The sequence below is a fragment of the Myotis daubentonii genome, chromosome 1 (genome assembly GCF_963259705.1).
Source record: "Myotis daubentonii chromosome 1, mMyoDau2.1, whole genome shotgun sequence".
Taxonomy (NCBI): Eukaryota; Metazoa; Chordata; class Mammalia; order Chiroptera; family Vespertilionidae; genus Myotis; species Myotis daubentonii.
Window position 1 is genome coordinate 111998990 of NC_081840.1, and position 14479 is coordinate 112013468.

Genomic DNA, 14479 nt, shown 5'->3' on the forward strand with positions numbered 1-14479 from the left:
CTGACTTTGAAAACTTCATTCTTGTCATATCACACCTTATCTTCTGTCACCAGGTTTTTCTTTCTGGTTCCAGTCCTCATGTGATGCACCTCAGCTATACCTGGTCAGAGGGGAAACTCATAATCCTCTGGGAAATTCTCCAGAGCCCCTATTTATCCACTGTCTGCTGGACCACCTCCCTAATCACTTCCTGCACCCTTTCCATATTTTCCTTTGTTGACAACCAGGCCACTTTTCACTGGGATCAATCCCTTAACTGGATTGACTCTCCATCCTGGGCCCTATATCCTGATACTGGAGGTCTAATAATTGGTCACCAGCTGTACTGATCAGGTAAAAAGAGACAAAATGAGTGGTGTCAAAATCATTCTCTGAGATTCTCCCTAGGGTGTCTCTATAACAATTGGGTCACCTATAAGGGTAATAATTAAAAGAAACAGTGCCTCATTTTCTTTTGTTATGTTACCTGGCCCCAACACAAACTGAGGGATGAAGAAGTCTAGCCTATAAATGGATCTCTCAATTATAACACTATTTTCCAGTTAGATTTTTTTTTTTTTTTGCAAAAATGAAGATAAATGGAGTGGAAAACCTTAAATTCAGATGTTTATGGCCCTTTACCAGGATAAAGGAAGTCTTGTAGGATGTGTGCTGCCACAATGTCTGGGTCAGATGAATTAGAGAACACTTTCCTCTCAGTCCCAGCAAGAAGCTGGCCTCTGTCCCAAGCAGATCATGCAGAACTCATCCCAAGCATGGAGTAACTTGTCCCCCAGGTCACTTCTCTGTTGTCTCCCAAAATGCAGCCACTGCCTAACCCCTCCTCCACTGGAGAGCCACTGGCACCTGCCCCTGCTTGTAGTCCTGCCATTACCAGGAACAGATTCAATATCACCCAAACCCTAACATGTTACCTCTGAGGGAAGTAGCAAATGGGGAGCCTGGTGGGAGAATAAGCCAGGTATATGTTCCCTTCTCTATGTCTGACCTGGCCCTTTGTAAAGAAAAATAGTTCTAGTAAATTCACAGAGGGGTTTAATCACTTGACACTGGCTTATGGCCTAACTCGGAGTGATTTAGATCGTTCTCTCCCACTACGGTATTGTAGATGAAAAGCAGTGCATAACAGGAGCTGCTAGGGCCTATGCTGATGAATTAGCTGGTCATCATGCTCAACATCATATACTAGTATACTGACCAGGGGAGATGCAATCCCAGATCAAGACCCTAACTGGGTCTATCAAACCCGGTCAGATGAAGGACGAGAGGGAAGGGACTGCTGGTCCCATATGATTACGTGCCTCATAGAGGGGATGAAAAGATGCACAATTAAGCCTGTTAATTAAGATAAAATAAGAGAGGTTATTCAAGAAAAGGATGAAAACCTCACCCTTTTTCAGGGTGATTAAAAGCAGCTTTGCAAAAGTATATAAATGTTGACCCTGAGGGCCCAGCACTTCTGGGGATGCATTTTATCCAGCAGGCAGCCCCAGACATCTGGAGAAAATTACAGAAACTAGCCTTGGGATCCCAAACTCCCATTGAGCTACCAGTATGGATGGCTTTCAGTGTTTTTAACAATGGAGACAGGGCAGAGGAAACACAAAATGCAGCCAATGGAAACAAAAGGCTCACTCATTATCTTCAAGTCCTAGGTCACCTCAGGGTTACCTGGCCCCCAGGCTTCAACAGGCATTGAAGGGACAATGCTATTCCTGCGGACAAGAAAGGCACATAAAGGAGTGCTCACAACTGGCTCTGGCATGACTGCCTTCATGTCCCCTCTGTAAGGAGGAGAGACATTGGAACAATGAGTGTCCTAGGCTCAGAAGGAAACCTAGTACTTCTAAAACAATGAAGGTGAAAACATCAGAGAGTTGATGGTGCCTAAGGCCTCCCACCAGAGCACCTGGCCATCACATCAGAGTAGCCTCAGGTAACCCTTGATGTGGCAGGTAAGCCCATTATATTTTTACTAGAGGCCTGGTGTATGAAATTCATGCACGGGAGAGGGGGATGTCCCTCAGCCTGGCCTGCACCCTCTCACAATCCAGGACCCCTCGGGGCTGCGGGATCGGGCCTAAACCAGCAGTTGGACAGCCCTCTCGCAATCCGGGACAGCTGGCTCCTAACTGCTCACCTGCCTGCCTGCCTGATTGCCCCTAACACTTCTGCCTGCTTGCCTGATCTCCCCTAACCACCTCTGCCTCAGCCCCCATACCCGGGACCCAGGCTTCCCTCCTCCGGCTGGCTGCAGGCACCCGGGACCTGGGCTTCCCTCCCTCTGGCCAGCTACAGGCACCTGGAACTCCAGGGAGCTTTGCCTGGGCCCCAGCTCTGTCAGGAAGGATGTCTGGAATGATGTCCAGTCTATCAGTCTAATTAGTATATTACCCTTTTATTAGTATAGACTAGAGGCCCGATGCACAAAAATTTGTGCACTCCAGGGGGAGAGGGGGGTCCCTCAGCCCGACCTGTGCCCTCTCGCAGTCTGGGACCCCTCGGGAGATAATGACCTCCTGGCTTAGGCCTGCTCCCGGGTGGCAGAGGGCAGGCCCAATCCCTAGGTGCAGCCCCTGGTCGGGCTCAGAGCAGGGCTGATTGGGGAGTTGGGGCGCCGCCCCCTGTCATGCACAGAGCAGGGTGGATCGGGAGGTTGCGATGCCACCCTCAGTCACGCTCAGGGTAGGGCCGATTGGGGGGTTGGGGCACCGCCCCCTGTCACACCCAAGGCAGGGTCGATGGGGAGGTTGCAGCGCCACCCCCTGTCACGCACAGAGCAGGGCCCATCAGGGGGTTGGGGAGCCGCACCCTGTCACACTCAGGGCAGGGTCGATGGGGAGGTTGCAGCGCCACCCCCTGTCACGCACAAAGCAGGGCCCATCAGGGGGTTGGGGAGCCACACCCTGTCACACTCAGGGCAGGGTCGATTGGGAGGTTATGGCTCTACCCCGTCACACACAGAGCAGGGCCCATGGGGGAGGGGGGTTGGGGCGCTGCACCCTGTCACACACAGAGCAGGGCCAATCAGGGGGTTTGGGGTGCCTTCCCCTGTCACAAACAGAGCAGGGCGGATAGGGAGGTTGTGGCCCCGCCCGCTGTCACACATAGAGCCGCAGGGCGATCAGGGGGTTTGGGCGCTGCCCCCTGTCATGCTGATCCCGGTGCCGGGAGGCCTCACGGCTCCGCTGATCCCGGTGCTGGGAGGCATATTACCCTTTTACTATATAGGATAGAGGCCTGGTGCACGGGTGGGGGCCAGCTGGTTTTCCCTGAAGAGTGTCCTGGATCAGGGTGGGGGTCCTGCTTGGGTGCCTGGCCAGCCTGGGTGAGGGGCTGATGGCTGTTTTCAGGCTGGCAGGTGACTGAAGCTCCCAACCGCTCCTTTTTTTCTTTTTTTTTAATTCTGGGCCAGCTTTAGCTCTGAGGCTTGGCTCCAGCTCTTAGGCCTCGGCTGCTGAAAGCAAGTATCTGGTTTGTTTGGGTTCTATAATCGAAACACTGTTTCAACTCCAGCTCTGAGATCCGGCTGGGTGAAAGCAGGTTTCTGGAGTTTGTTTAGATTCTATATTTGTAATAATGTTTCAAACTGCAAGCTCAGAGGCCGGCAGCAGCAGGCGGGGAATGTTGGAGTCCTCCATCACTGAAGCAAGCAAGCCTCATGTTCGCTTCAAGCTGCCTGGCTGCCGGCCGCCATCTTGGCTGGCAGTTAATTTGCATATCTCCCTGATTAGCCAATGGGAAGGGTAGCGGAGGTATGGCTAGTTACCATGTTTCTCTTTTATTAGATAGGATAGATGGGGTAAAAAGAAGGTGGGGTATGCCACTGTCAGTCTTCAGGAAACAATAGAGGCAAAACACCAGCTCCCTAGTACTTCATCCAAAAAGTTGAATTTACAGCACTCACTAGTGCAGCGGTTCTCAACCTGTGGGTCGCGACACCTTTGGGGGTCGAACAACCCTTTCACAAGGGTCACCTAAGACCATCGGAAAACACACATATAATTACATATTGTTTTTGTGATTAATCACTATGCTTTAATTATGTTCAATTTGAAACAATGAAATTGGGGGTCACTACAACATGAGGAACTGTATTAAAGGGTCGTGGCATTAGGAAGGTTGAGAACCACTGCACTAGTGCCTTACAATTAGAGAAAAGCCTCTGGATTAATATCTATACTGATTCCAAGTATGAGTATCTAGTATTACATGCCCATGCTGTTACTTGGAAGCAAAGAGGACTTTTTTAAAATTTTTATTTAGTTATTTATTTATTTAATTATTTATAATCCTCACCCAAGGATATTTTTTCCATTGATTTTTAGAGAGAATGGAAGAGAAAGGAAAAGACAGAGAGAAATATCAATGTGAGAGAAACACATTGATTGATTGCCTACTGCACCCGGACCCAGGCCAGGGAAGAGCCTGCAACCTCAGTATGTGTCCTTGACTGGAATCAAACCCAGGATCCTTCAGTCCGCAGGTTGAAGCTCTATCCACTGAGCCAAGACAGTTAGGGCAGAAAGAGGACTTTTTTTCTTTTTTTATTATACATGTTTATTGATTTCAGAGAGGAAGGAAGAGGGAGAGAGAGATAGAAACATCAACGATGAGAGAGAATCATTGACTGGCTGCCTCTCGCACACCCTCGACTTGGGATTGAGCCCGCAACCCAGGCAGGTGCCCTTGAACAGAATCAAACCCGGGACCCTTCAGACCGCAGGCTGAGGCTCTATCCACCAAGCCAAATCAACTAGGGCAGAAAGAGGACTTTTAACAGTTAAAATCTCCCCCATAAAACACCATAAAGAAATTTTAAAACCCCTGGTAGCTGTAACACTCCCCCAGGAAGTAGCAGTAATAACTGATGGGGGAACACAGACATAATTAGAAGCAATGCACTGGCAGATGGGGCCATTAAGATGATAGCCAGGTCTTCATCAATGGCCCTAGAGGCAGCTCTGTTCACCAACCTCCCTCAGACCCCAGAAGGCCCCTCCTATACCACAGAAGAGGTCCCTCAGGCCTTAGAGAATGCATTCTCTAGAGGCCCTATAGGCTGGATGTTAAGGGATAATAAACTTTTATTACCTCGAATTTTAAAATGGAAATACATCAAAATGCTCTATGATGACACCCATATGGGGAGGGAATGCTGTTGCCACTCTTGTCTCTCAGCTGTTTGTGACATAGGCTTCATAAGACTATAAAAGAAGTGATCCAAGGTGTGTACTCTGCTCCAAAAATAATCCCCAGAGTCACCTCCCTCTTCTTCCCCAATACCAGGGCTCATACCCTGAGGAGAATTGGTAAATTGATTTCACTCAGATGCCCCCTAAAGCTAATATTTGTAGACACTTTCACTGAATGGATTGAGGCCTTTCCTACCAGAAAAGTTGTCTTGAGTCCTAGCTACAACCAAGATAAAGGGCCCACATCGGGTCCTACTAAGCATCCTGACTGCAATAAAGCTCACAGGAGTAGCCAATTGGGTTCTCTTATCTCAAATTAAACCTGTTTCTTGTGAGTCCTCTCAGGAACTATAACCCAAGACTTACTCTTGTGAATTCTTAAGCTCCTCTTCAAGAAACAAAAACCTGACATGACCAGGTGACTCAATTGTTTGGAGCACCGTTCTGTACTCCAAAAGGCTGTGGGTTTGATTCCCGGTCAGCGTACACACTTAGGTTGCTGGTTTGGTTCCCAGTTAGGGCACGTATGAGAGGCAACCGATCAATGTTTCTCTTTCACGTAGATGTTTCTCTCTCTCTCTCTCTCTCTCTCTCTCTCTCTCTCTCTCTCTCGTCAATAAACATATCTTCAGGTGAGGATGAAAAAAAAAAAAGGAAGAGCCTAACCGGTTTGGCTCAGTGGATGGAGCGTTGGCCTGCGGACTCAAGGGTCCCAGGTTCGATTCCGGTCAAGGGCATGTACCTTGGTTGCGGGCACATACCCAGTAGGGAGTGTGAAGGAGGCACCTGATCGATGTTTCTAACTCTCTATCCCTTTCCCTTCCTCTCTGTAAAAAATCAATAAAATATACTTTTTTAAAAAAAAAAACAAAAAACGAAGAAACAATAACCTGTCAGAGGTAAGTAATGTGGTGACTGGGCTTTAATATAATTGTTTCTCATATTTCTGACACTTGTCCTATTAGCCTGTCAATATGCTCAGCTTCCTCTCCCAGGAAAAGAATTTTTCTGTACCTGTTGGATTGAATCCTTATCAGATTAAGTCCCAGTTTCTCTGCTCTGCTCAAATTATTCAAATTCTAACCAACAATGTATATCTTTCTTGTTTTCATGGCCCTACTGTACCCTATCTTGACCCTACATGACCCTATCTTCTTTTCAGGATCCCTACGAAGAGAATGGGAGACCAACACACTAAACTTTTCCATTATCATTGCTACTGGAAATCAACTTTCCAATGGCTGGATCTGCCATAGTCAGCCAATCTCAACAGCTCTCCTACCTCAGTTTCAATCTACAGCAGTGATTGCAAAATTTCTGAGCTCGGCATGTCAGCATTTTGAAAAACCCTACCTTAACTCTGGTGCCGTGTCACATATAGAAATTTTTTGATATTTGCAACCATAGTAAAACAAAGATTTATATTTTTGATATTTATTTTATATATTTAAATGCCATTTAACAAAGAAAAATCAACCAAAAAAATGAGTTTGCGTGTCACCTCTGACACGCATGTCATAGTTTCGCCATCACTGACCTACAGTTTTCAACTTGAATCTAATTCTACTATCAGTGTCTCCCAAGGATTTAAAAAAGGCCAGTGCTTTTTTTTTTTTTAGTAAATCTCCTTCCAGTTCCTGGGGGCTTTCCTGGCACCAACCTCACCCCAGTTATCAGGCAGACTAGTAACTGGTCAATACAGATACTCTTATGCAAGACCCTGAAAAAACCCTGTTGTCATTGTGTTACAGCCAATAAATGTATCAATAAGCCTGAACTAGATGATTCCATCCCATCTCTGATATATCCAAAGATATTTTCTTTTTTTTAATTAAATCTTTATTGTTCAGATTATTACATTAGTTACTCTTTTTTCCCACCATAACTCCCCTCCACCCAGTTCCCACCCCACCCTCCGCCCTCACTCCCCACCCACTGTTCTCATCCATAGGTGCACGATTATTGTCCAATCTCTTCCCTCACCCCACACCCCTTCCCACCACACCCAAGAATAGTCAGTCCATTCCCTTTCTATGTCCCTGATACTATTACAATCACCAGTTCATACTGTTCATCAGATTATTCCCTTGATTTTTAGATTCACTTGTTGATAGATGTGTATTTGTTGTTCATAATTTGTATCTTTACCTTTTTCTTCTTCTTCCTCTTCTTAAAGGATACCTTTCAGCATTTCATATAATACTGGTTTGGTGGTGATGAACTCCTTTAGCTTTTCCTTATCTGTGAAGCTCTTTATCTGACCTTCAGTTCTGAATGATAGCTTTGTTGGATAAAGTAATCTTGGTTGTAGGTTCTTGGTATTCATCACTTTGAATATTTCTTGCCACTCCCTTCTGGCCTGCAAAGTTTCTGTTGAGAAATCAGCTGACAGTTGTATGGGTACTCCCTTGTAGGTAACTGATTTTCTTTCTCTTGCTGCTTTTAGGATTCTCTCTTTGTCTTTTGCTCTTGGCATTTTAATTATGATGTGTCTTGGTGTGGTCCTCTTTGGATTCCTTTTGTTTGGGGTTCTCTGCACTTCCTGGACTTATAAGTCTATTTCTTTCACCAGGTAGGGGAAGTTTTCTGTCATTATTTCTTCAAATAGATTTTCAATATCTTGCTCTCTCTCTTCTTCTGGCACCCCTATAATTCTGATGTTGGTACGCTTGAAGCTGTCCCAGAGGCTCCTTACACTATCTTCGTATTTTCGGATTCTTTATTCATTTTGCTTTTCCAGTTGGGTGTTTTTTGCTTCTTCGTATTTCAAATCTTTGCCTTGATTCTTGCGCTCCTCTGGTCTGCTGTTGGGAGTCTGTATAATGTTCTTTATTTCAGGCAGTGTATGCTTAATTTCTAGTTGGTCCTTTATCACAACATCGAGGGTCTCATTAGATTTCTTGAGGATCTCACTACATTTATCGGTGGTCTCACCAGTCTTCTTGAAGATCTCACTACATTTATCGGCGGTCTCACCAGTCTTTTCAAGGGCCTTATTAAGTTTATCAGTGGCTTCTAGACAGTTCTTTAAAGACCTTAGAAGTGTGGTTTTGAACTCTATATCCAGCAGTTTGCTTTCCTCCAATTCTGTCATTTGTGTCCTGTTTCTTTGTCTCGGCATTTTTTATGCTTCGCTGTGTCGATAGAGTGCCTCTCTGTGCTAAGTGTCCCAATTACCTGAGGTAGACACTCTTGGTGCACCCCCTTGTGGGCTTTGTGCACAGTCTTGTTGTAATTAAGCCTTGATTGTTGTAGTTATAACTGTGAGGAATTGACCTCCAGGCCAATTGGCTGTGAGAATCAGCTGTGTCTGCAGTGGGAGAAGTTCTGTGCTGGAGACACCCCCCTGGGGGTAGACTTGCTTCGATGGGGCTTTGGTGCTCACTGAGTCTGCCCCCTGAGTGTGTCTTTTATGGTTCCACGGAGCTGCAAACTGGATGGTCCCACTCTGACCTCTGGGCCCAAAGATATTTTCTAACCGTGTCTTCTGTAGCAGACTGGTGTTTGTCCACTAGTCTGAATGGGCCAATCAGGTATCTGGGAGACTAATTCTCAAAATGATCCCAAAACACCTGCAGCTATTGGCAAGGAGAAACTAATTTTAACTGGAAATTCCTTTACCAGATCCCCACAGCACACAGAGCCCCCAAAGGGCCAGGGGACCCACTCCTAAAGGGGGATCTCTCTCCCCTAACTGCAAGGGAGACACCTACTGGGGTCTAACTCTACAAGGTTGTTATTTAATAATACATCCAGCAAGGGTACACCCCTCATGGATTCCTCTTCCCTTGTGGACACCCCCAAAATAGCCTACATTATGATGGCAGACCTTATACCAAGTTCTATCAGCCATTACCTGCTCTAGCCTACTCATGTGTCATCAACACATAATTTCAAGGCCAGAGAGAACCAACATGGCGGCATAGGTAAATACCGGAGAATGCTGCCTCGCACAACCACTTCAAAAATACAACTAAAAGACAGAACGGACATCACCCAGAACCACAGGAAAGCTGGCTGAGGGGAAATTCTTCAACTAGAAGGAAAGAGAACAGCATACCGAGACTCAGAGGAGGCACAGTGCGGAAGTAAAATACTAAGGTACAGAGGCGCACGCGGAGCGGGCTGGTGGCTGAGGGCGTGGTTGTCGTTTTCAATCGGGAGGGAGGCTCAGGCCCTGAGATCCAGTTCTGGGCAAGTTTCTAGGGACCCAGACTCAAACGGGAGAAGCGGGACTGTCTGACATCGGTTGGAACACGAGGGCAGCTTTCTCTCCCAGGTTTGCAGCGGTTGCTGGGACTCTGAGAGGCAGAGCCTCTGGGGACGGGACTGAGAGCAGCCATAACTGCTCCCTCCGCCCGCCCTGTTGATCCCATACAACCCCCCCCCCCTTGCCCAAGCCCTGCACAGAGCCATTTGCCAGATAGCCTCAGGCAAACGCTAGATTAGCACCGCCCTAGAGATCCAGCACAGAAGCTCTCCCACTGCAGACACAGCAGACTCTCATAGCCAGTTAGCCTGGAGGTCAAATCACCCCCGGTATTGCCGACATCAATCAAGGCTTAACTACAACAAGATTGCGCACAAAGACCACTAGGGGGTGCACCAAGAAAGCATAAAAAATGCGGAGACAAAGAAATAGGACAAAACTGTCAATGGGGGATATTGAGTTCAGAACCACATTTTTAAGGTCTCTTAAGAACTGTCTAGAAGCCGCCGATAAATGTAGTGAGATCCTCAAGAAAACTAATGAGACCCTCGATGTTATGATAAAGAACCAACTAGAAATTAAGCATACACGGACTGAAATAACGAATACTATACAGACTCCCAACAGCAGACCAGAGGAGCGCAAGAATCAAGGCAAAGATTTGAAATGCGAAGAGGCAAAAAACACCCGACCGGAAAAGCAAAATGAAAAAAGAATCTGAAAATACGAAGATAGTGTAAGGAGCCTCTGGGACAGCTTCAAGCGTACCAACATCAGAATTATAGGGGTGCCAGAAGATGAGAGAGAGCAAGATATTGAAAACCTATTTGAAGAAATAATGACAGAAAACTTCCCCTACCTGGTGAAAGAAATAGACTTAGAAGTCCAGGAAGCGCAGAGAACCCCATACAAAAGGAATCCAAAGAGGACCACACCAAGACACATCATAATTAAAATGCCAAGAGCAAAAGACAAAGAGAGAATCCTAAAAGCAGCAAGAGAAAGAAACTCAGTTACCTGCAAGGGAATACCCATACAACTGTCAGCTGATTTCTCAACAGAAACTTTGCAGGCCAGAAGGGAGTGGCAAGAAATATTCAAAGTGATGAATACCAAGAACCTACAACCAAGATTACTTTATCCAGCAAAGCTATCATTCAGAACTGAAGGTCAGATAAAGAGCTTCACAGATAAGGAAAAGCTAAAGGAGTTCATCACCACCAAACCAGTATTATATGAAATGCTGAAAGGTATCCTTTAAGAAGAGGAAGAAGAAGAAAAAGGTAAAGATACAAATTATGAACAACAAATATGCATCTATCAACAAGTGAATCTAAGAATCAAGTGAATAAATAATCTGATGAACAGAATGAACTGTTGATTATAATAGAATCAGGGACATAGAAAGGGAATGGACTGACTATTCTTGGGGGGGGGGGTGGGAAGGGGTGTGGGAGATGCGGGAAGAGACTGGACAAAAATCGTGCACCTATGGATGAGGACAGTGGGTGGGGAGTGAGGGCAGAGGGTGGGGTGGGAGCTGGAAGGAGGGGAGTTATGGGGGGGAAAAAGAGGAACAAATGTAATAATCTGAACAATTAAGATTTAATTAAAAAAAATTTCAAGGCCAGTGCACTTTAGATTTTCTTTGCCTCAAGGGATTTCTGTCACTGCTCATAATGCCACTCATCCTCAAAATAAAAGGGCCATTGGTCTCATTGTAGCTGGCACAGGGACAGCCATCAGCCTAGAATCCCCATAGGGAGAATTTGCCTATCATGAAGCCACCTTAAGAAATTTAACAGACAGTATAACTGCCCTAGAAAGAAGTACTGTGATGCCCTCAAAAACTTACAATTTCTCTTGCTAACTTTGTGCTAGATAACAGATTAGACCTCAGTTACTTACTGGCAGCAGAAGGGCTGGGAGCAGTCATAAGCACAACCTGCTGCACTTGTACTAACTCTTCAAGTCAAGTAGAGGAAGACATAAAAAAAAATTTATGACCAGGACCCCTGGCTTCAGAACTTTAGAAAGGGGAACCCTTCTGCTAGCTCATTCTGGGATTCTGTAAAGTCTGCTCTCCTCTCCATTACCTGGTTTTTATCCCTCCTTGCTCCTCTAGTAGTTATAGTTCTCCTCATCTTTGAACCATGTCTTCTTTTTTTCTTTACCATTTATTTATTTATAAATCCTTGCCCAAGGATATTTTTCCATTGATCTTTCAGAGAGAGTGGAAGAGAGAGAGAAAGACAGAGAGAAACATCAATATGAGAGAAACACATTGATTGGTGCCTCCTGCATGAGCCCTGAACAGGGCCTGTGTCAGGGAGGAGTCTGCAACCGAGGTACATGCCCTTGACTGGAATTGAACCCGGGACCCTTTGGTCCACAGGCCAATGCTCTATCCACTGAGCCAAACTGGCTAGGGTTTAACCATGTCTTTTTAAACTTCTTGTCAAAATTTTCACCTGGAGGATACAACAATTCCAAGATGATAATGCTTCAGGGATTCTGGCCCATCCCTACTTAGAAGAATCAGCTTACAGCCTCGCTGTTCCAGTCTCAGATTCCATTCCCTTATCTCCCTTTGACCAGGCAAGGAGAGACTTCCATACCCTACGCAGGCAGGAACCATGACCCTTGTCACTAGGAAGCAGTTACTGAAAACAGACCCTCCTCCTTCATCACCCCTAAAAGACTTCAGGGATGGAAGTCTCTGAGGGGTAAATGAGGCAGGTTAGTAAGAAGTTAGTAAAATTCCTTGACAAGTGAAACTGGGAAACTGAGACAGCTAGCTGAACAAATTGGTCGAGCAATTTACAGCCAGTATCTTCCCTAACCAAGTACACTTAGGATCAAATGGTTTACACATTCCAGACCATGCTGGGGCAGACCCTCCTGATCCCAGTCCCTCTTTAATGGCATTCTTTGGAGGTAAAATTGACCAGACAATGACCCTGACCCCTCTTTACACTCATTTTGATGAATCAGCATATTGAAAGGCACACCTGGAAAGCTGACGAATATTCTATTAAGATCTTTTCAAGACCAACCCTAAAATTCCCACTTGTAGAAACAGATAAAACCCCTCAAGGTAAAGGAAGCCACCATGTACTCTCTCTAGAGCATGCCTGAACTGCGTCCAGCATGGCCAGGGGTGAACATGAGAAGGGGCGGTGAAGGATCAAAGAAGACAGACAAGAGAATACAGTTGGGACCAGGTGGGATCACTGTGCCTGGATGAGGAAACAATGAGCCGAAGTTTTATTTTATAGTCAGATCACACAAAGCAAAACAAGGGGAGTGGTCAACATGTTTACAATGTTCTTGCGAGTTTCAAATCTGTTTTGTTACTCAAACCTTTTTTTGGCAGCACTTGCCAAATTAGCTACCTAGGAACAAGGGAGGACTATAAGGTCAAGCTTAATTGTGCTAGGAGGGCTCTGCCCTCCAAGCTGGGACTAGTATGTGGCTCTGCCACAAGTCAGTCCAAGGCTTGACCCTATAGCCGCTCCCTACACATGCCCACACCCCTCTTTTCCTCAGATGTGTATTTTTGCTCTCTTTCTTCTAAAGTCTAAGTGTCCGGACAAAGCTTGCAACCAGAGGAATAACAGGCAGTGGCAGCTCATCCTGGGCTAATACTTTGAACCTGTTTCTAAGAACCCTTCTTTTGTCTAACTTTTCAGTGAGCTGAAAAGCAGCTCCACCGAAGCTCACTCCTTGCCTCTTCTATCTTAAGCTCTTTGTTTGTTACACTGTCCCCAGCTTTAATAAATGTACTCCCCAAATCACCTGGACTCTAATTACAAAATCTTTCTTACATGAAGTCAAGAACCCACACATTCCAGACCATGCTAGGGCAGATACACCTCAGTTCTTGTCCTTTTCTGGTGACAAGGTTACACCCCTAACCATGGTATTGTTCAAGGGTCAACTGTATTAGTCAAATTTCCTATATAATATGCAAATTGACCATCACACCCTCACACAAGATAGTCGACCCCATGTGGGCACAATATGGCCACCACAAGACGGCTGGCAGGGGAGGGCAGTTGGGGGGGACCAGGCCTGCAAGGGAGGGCAGTTGGGGGTGATCAGGCCTGCAGGGGAGGGCAGCTGGGGGGGACCAGGCCTGCAGGGGAGGGAAGTTGGGGGGGACCAGGCCTGAGGGCAGTTGGGGGCAACCAGGCCTGCAGGGGAGGACAGTTAGGGGTGACCATGCTGGCAGGGGAGGGCAGTTAGGGGTGACCAGGCCAGCAGGGGAGCAGTTAGGCATTGATCAGGCTGGCAGGGGAGTGGTTAGGGCAATCAGGCAGGCAGGCGAGCGGTTGGGAGCCAGAAGTCCTGAATTTTGAGAGGATGTCCGACTGCCCGTTTAGGCCCAATCCCAGGATCGGGCCTAAACAGGCAGTTGGACATCCCTCGAGGGGTCCCAGATTGGAGAGGTTGCAGGCTGGGCTGAGGGACACACCCCCATGCCCCCCTGCATGAATTTTGTGCACCGGGCCTCTAGTCCTATATAATAAAAGGCTAATATGCAAATCGACTGAATGGCGGAATGACTAGTCGCTATGACACGCACGGACTGCCAGGGGGCAGACGCTCAACACAGGAACTGCCCCCTGGTGGTCAGTGCGGTCCCACAGGGGGAGCGCCGCTCAGGCAGAAGCCAGACTCATGGCTGGTGAGCACAGCAGCAGTGACAGGAGCCTCTCCCGCTTCCGTGGCAGCGCTAAGGATGTCTGACTGCCAGCTTAGGCCCACTCAAACCGGCAGTCGGACATCCCCTGAGGGTTCCCGGACTGCAAGGGGGCACAGACCGGACTGAGGGATACCCCCTCCCCCGCCAAGTGCACGAATTTTGTGCACTGGGCCTTTAGTCTATATATATAAAAGGCTAAGTGACCATCCAATTGTCCGGTAGGTATGATGCACACTGACCACCAGGGGGCAGATGCTCAATGCATGAGCTGCCAAGCTGTGGTGACTTGGCAGCGGTGGTTCTTGCGTGACACACCCTGGAACCAGAGAGGAAGGAGCCCAATTCCTCATGGGGCCCCATGATTCC